The sequence below is a fragment of the Saccostrea cucullata genome, unplaced genomic scaffold (assembly GCF_032062105.1).
Source record: "Saccostrea cucullata isolate Sc308-1 unplaced genomic scaffold, CSIRO_AGI_Scuc_v1 ctg266, whole genome shotgun sequence".
Taxonomy (NCBI): Eukaryota; Metazoa; Mollusca; class Bivalvia; order Ostreida; family Ostreidae; genus Saccostrea; species Saccostrea cuccullata.
The window spans coordinates 35,144-41,000 of record NW_026935351.1 but is presented as its reverse complement, the minus strand read 5'-3'; positions in this window follow the sequence as shown (position 1 = coordinate 41,000).

The following is a 5,857-nucleotide window of genomic DNA, read 5'->3' as shown; positions in this document are numbered from 1 at the left end:
TAATTTACTTGAAGAATACGTTAATGGTTATCTAACTACCAAACGTGATGACTTGAACTTTTCAATTGTCAATCTCCCTTACTTATGTACGATATACTTTCATTATCTGCGTACGCGGTTTTTATTAGCTCTACTGGTCAGAGACCAGAAGAGCTTATGCGATAGTAATGCGTCCGGTGTCCGTCCGTCTGTCTGTCTGTAAACAATTTTTCAAAATGCTACTCCTCCTACAGTTTTGGTCTAATTTCAATATAACTTGGCACACAAGTAGACTACACTAAGTTACATAATTCTGTATATCGGTTTTTGATTTCGATAATCGGTGTTGCCGTGGTTACTAAAAATAGAAATTTCTGTGAAATTCTTTCAAAATGCTACTCCTCCTACAGTTTTGGTCTGATTTCAATATAACTTGGCACACAAGTAGACTACACTAAGATACATAATTCTGTATATCGGTTTTTGATTTCGATAGTCGGTGTTGCCGTGGTTACTAAAAATAGAAATTTCTGTGAAATTCTTTCAAAATGCTACTCCTCCTACAGTTTTGGTCTGATTTCAATATAACTTGGCACACAAGTAGACTACACTAAGTTACATAATTCTGTGCATCGGTTTTTGATTTCGATAAACGGTGTTGCCGTGGTTACTAAAAATAGAAATTTCTGTGAAATTCTTTCAAAATGCTACTCCTACTACAGTTTTGGTCTGATTTCAATATAACTTGGCACACAAGTAGACTACACTAAGAATATAAAGAGACTTTATCAAGGATCATTATTCTATTTATTGCTGTTGTAAAGTTTCAATTCCCAACTGCTTAAGTACTTTTCTCTTTCTTTGCAATAAGTACAAACCAGTAGAGCTTCAGTCTCGACAGAGACTTCTGGTCTTTCAGTTGATTCGATACGCAAGAGCATGCATTACGCATCAACAATTTCTAAAATGAGGTAAATTATATTACAGCTTATTACAACACTTTTTACTAGTTTTACAAACCTCTCAATATCGATCGATACCTGAAAATTTAACGACTGACTTTCATAACACCAGGAGGATATCTCTATTTCTAAACTTTATTTCTAAAATCAAAAAATCATACTCATCGGAAGTGAAAATGAAAATAAAATTGATAAATAAAACCGCAAGTTTTTTCTCTCTATATTTTATTCATAATTTCATACATGCTTTCAGTATAAAAAATATTTAACGAACTAATTGAAAAAAAAACACGTCTCATTTCCTCATGTGCACATTTTACAAACAGATTAGTCGCTCATAATAAAAATATATAGATATAATTCCTTTGACTACGTGTTGATTCCTCTGTTACCCGGATGTCTGCTACACCCTCCTTAGATTGACGTAAAGCAGCACAATACGCTGGATTTCCCTATTTATTATGTTACTACATGAGTACATGAGACCTTGCAAACACATAAAAAAAAATTACTTGGGCAATGTAAATTTTTTTGTTTCAAGTGTGTTTTAACATTAAATTTAAAACCTCGAAGATCTTTTTTATCAAATTCGTCACACAAACAATTAACTTAATGAAATAATATCGAATAAACCACTTGTTCACCTTCCAATATGTATGAAATACTAGTAAGCAGAATTATGAAGTAAAAGTCCGATATAGTTTAATTACTACAACTTGACTACGTGTATGAAGTTATGATAAACAGTTTTAAAATATCATTTTATTAATATTATCATTTTAAAGTTTTATAAACGATTATAAAATTGGTCTTTAAGAATAATTTGAGCATTTTTTTTTTGAAGAAAAACGAATATATAGTTAGTGATTTATTCTACGACAGCCAAATTGTTAAAAACTCAATATTTACATTTCCAATTTCTTTGTCCGAGATAAAATTACAAATAGTTCATGAACTTTATTTCCTCATCAATGCACTGGTTCATCGATAGGCGCGGTTAAAAAAAAAAGTGCAGGGCGGGACAAATAGAGACAAGAAGCGGGGCTTGTAGCACGTGGATTGGCGGAATGAAGAGCATGTAAATATCAGGAATAACTGTCTTATTTTTCGATTTCATGACGATGATCAATCGATTGTCTTGCGTTATAATTTTATGCATAAACGCCTTCTGCAAATTATCACGCAAGCCAATCGATTGATCACATCATGAATTCGAAAAATAAGACAGTTATTCCTTAAATACTACATATATGCATGTGTGCTATAGTTACTAGTATTCAAAATAGTAAAGTCATAAATATATTTTTTTGGTAAAAGCTTATATAATTTTTTATTTCTCTGACTTTCTTTTAAAACCACAGTTTTTTTTGCCGATAATCTTGTCACAATCTCAATGATAATTTTTTAAATTTTTTGTCACCGACTTTTCGACAAATGTTATAGATAAATAAGTAATATAGCCGATTAATTGTTTATATATATCATTATGAAATATTTGTATGTTTTTCACAATAAAGGAAGAAAAAAAAATTTTTTTCTGTTGCAAAAGGGAAGTTTCATCTGAAACCAATCCTTTTTAAAGTTACATCGAACGATTTTAGTATTACATAACTCAAGAACCGTGTTTGAGAAAATCTCATGAAAAAAAACCTTTTAGGAGGAACATCAGGAAAAGTACATGTAGTGCAAGAGAATATACAGATTATCCTGTTATCTCTATATAAATAGTCTGGGGGAATGTTATTTCCGTACGATAAATGTATTCTATGATAGACATAGCGTGGACACTTATCACTTCCTTTAGATTATTTCATTCCATGTCAATTCCTGTTGTTAACCGGATAAAATAACTATGGAAATTTAAAAATGAAATCTACATGTCTTTTGACAGATGTAACATCGTTGGAAGTATGTTTGAGAGGGTGTGGCAGCCAGAGAAAAAAAAATCAACTTAACTGAAAAGAAAACTTAGCAAGCAAAAAAAAAAAAACCAAAAAAGGGGGGGGGGGTATTGTCAAACTAGAAAATCCTTTAAAAGGGGTGAGGGGTTCTCAGTACCAAATTTTCCCATAGAAATGCTTAACTATACAACAAACAAGAGGCCCATGGGCCACATCGCTCACCTGAAAAGCTTTGGCCTTTCTGTTTTTTACCAGATTTCCCCCTTGTAATACAAATTGTGACCCCACCCTACCTCCGGGGGTCATGATTTGAACAATTTAGAATTTACACTACCCAAGGATTCTTCCACATAAGTTTCAGCTTTTCTGGCCCAGTGGTTCTTGAGAAGAAGATTTTTAAATAATTTTTCTATATATTTCTAAGCAAAACTTTGATTCCCCTATTGTGGCCCCGCCCTATCCCCTGGGGTCATGATTTGAACAATTTAGAATTTACACTACCCTAGGATTCTTCCACATAAGTTTCAGCTTTTCTGGCCCAGTGGTTGTTGAGAAGAAGATTTTTAAATATTTTTTCTATATATTTCTATGTAAAACTTTATTTCCCCATTGTGACCCCACCCAACCCCCGGGGGTCATGATTTGAACAATTTACAATCTACACTACCCCAGGATGCTTCTACATAAGTTTCAGCTTTTCTGGCCCAGTGGTTCTTGAGTAGAAGATTTTCAAAGATTTTTTATATATATTTCTATGTAAAACTTTGATTCCCCATTGTGGCCCCGCCCTACCCCCTGGGGTCATGATTTGAACAATTTAGAATTTACACTACCCCAGGATTCTTCCACATAAGTTTCAGCTTTTCTGGCCCAGTGGTTCTTGAGAAGAAGATTTTTTAATGACCCCACCCTATTTTTGTCTTTTCTTGATTATCTCCCCTTGTGAGGGGACTTGGCCCTTTATTTTAACAATTTAAATCCCCCTTTACCCAAGGATGCTTTGTACTAAGTTCGGTCAAAATTAGCCCAGTGGTTCTTGAGAAGAAGATTTTCAAAGATTTTTCCTATATATTTCTATGTAAAACTTTGTTTCCGCATTGTGGCCCCTACCAACCCCCGGGGGTCATGATTTGAACAATTTACAATCTACACTACCCCAGGATTCTTCCACATAAGTTTCAGCTTTTCTGGCCCAGTGGTTCTTGAGAAGAAGATTTTCAAAGAATTTTCCTATATATTTCTATGTTAAACTTTGTTTCCGCATTGTGGCCCCTACCAACCCCCGGGGGTCATGATTTGAACAATTTACAATCTACACTACCCCAGGATTCTTCCACATAAGTTTCAGTTTTTCTGGCCCAGTGGTTCTTGAGAAGAAGATTTTCAAAGATTTTTCCTATATACTTCTATGTAAAACTTTGTTTCCGCATTGTGGCCCCACCCAACCCCCGGGGGTCATGATTTAAACAATTTACAATCTACATTACCCCAGGATTCTTCCACATAAGTTTCAGCTTTTCTGGCCCAGTGGGTCTTGAGAAGAAGATTTTTAAAGATTTTTCCTATATATTTCTATGTAGAATCTACACTACTCCAGGATGCTTCCACATAAGTTTCAGTTTTTCTGGCCCAGTGGTTCTTGAGATTTTCAAAGATATTTCCTATATATTTCTAAGTAAAACTTTGATTCCCCTATTGTGGCCCCGCCCTACCCCCTGGGGTCATGATTTGAACAATTTAGAATTTACACTACCCTAGGATTCTTCCACATTTCAGCTTTTCTGGCTCAGTGGTTCTAGAGAAGAAGATTTTTAAATATTTTTTCTATATATTTCTATGCAAAACTTTGATTCCCCATTGTGGCCCCAACCAACCCCTGGGGGTCATGATTTGTACAATTTAGAATCTACACTACCTCAGGATGCTTCTACATAAGTTTCAGCTTTTCTGGCCCAGTGGTTCTTGAGAAGAAGATTTTCAAAGATTTTTCCTATATATTTCTATGTAAAACTTTGATTCCCCATTGTGGCCCCGCCCTACCCCCTGGGGTCACGATTTGAACAATTTACAATCTACACTACCCCAGGATTCTTCCACACAAGTTTCAGCTTTTCTGGCCCAGTGGTTCTTGAGAAGAAGATTTTCAAAGATTTTTCCTATATATTTCTATGTAAAACTTTGATTCCCCATTGTGGCCCCGCCCTACCCGCTGGGGTCATGATTTGAACAATTTAGAATTTACACTGCCCCAGGATTCTTCCACATAAGTTTCAGCTTTTCTGGCCGAATGGTTCTTGAGAAGAAGATTTTTTAATGACCCCACCCTATTTTTGTCTTTTCTTGATTATCTCCCCTTGTGAGGGGACTTGGCCCTTCATTTTAACAATTTAAATCCCCCTTTACCCAAGGATGCTTTGTACTAAGTTCGGTCAAAATTGGCCCAGTGGTTCTTGAGAGGTCGAAAATGTGAAAAGTTAACAGACGGACGGACGGACGACGAACAAAATGTGATCAGAAAAGCTCACTTGAGCCTTCGGCTCAGGTGACCTAGAAAGTAGGGGACTAAGCAGACTTTCAATGAACAGTTTCTGTAGTGGAATATAAAGTCTGGAAGTGGTTTTAATATATAAAGTCATGGTATTGAGTCACCATTGAAATGATTTCCAAAATTGCAAATGATATGGAAACCAACCACTGAACCAGTCGAGTAAATAAACAGCTTATTTAATCTTTTATTGATATGGCCAACAACAAGAGGCCCGTGGGCCTTATAGGTCACCTGAGTATCATGCGACAACTTTCCAACAATTGAATGATTCGTGTTTTAAACTAGAGGCCATGAAATTCACAATTTTGAAAAAGGCACCATTGCTTATCATAATTATATACTCAGCATGCTTATTTTGGTTACTGAAAACCCAGAGGTAGATCAGAGTAACAAACAGAAAATGCATTTCCAATTTTAGTGAATTTCGGGGCCCCTGGATCAGGGCTTCTTCTGTTAGGGCTGGTCCA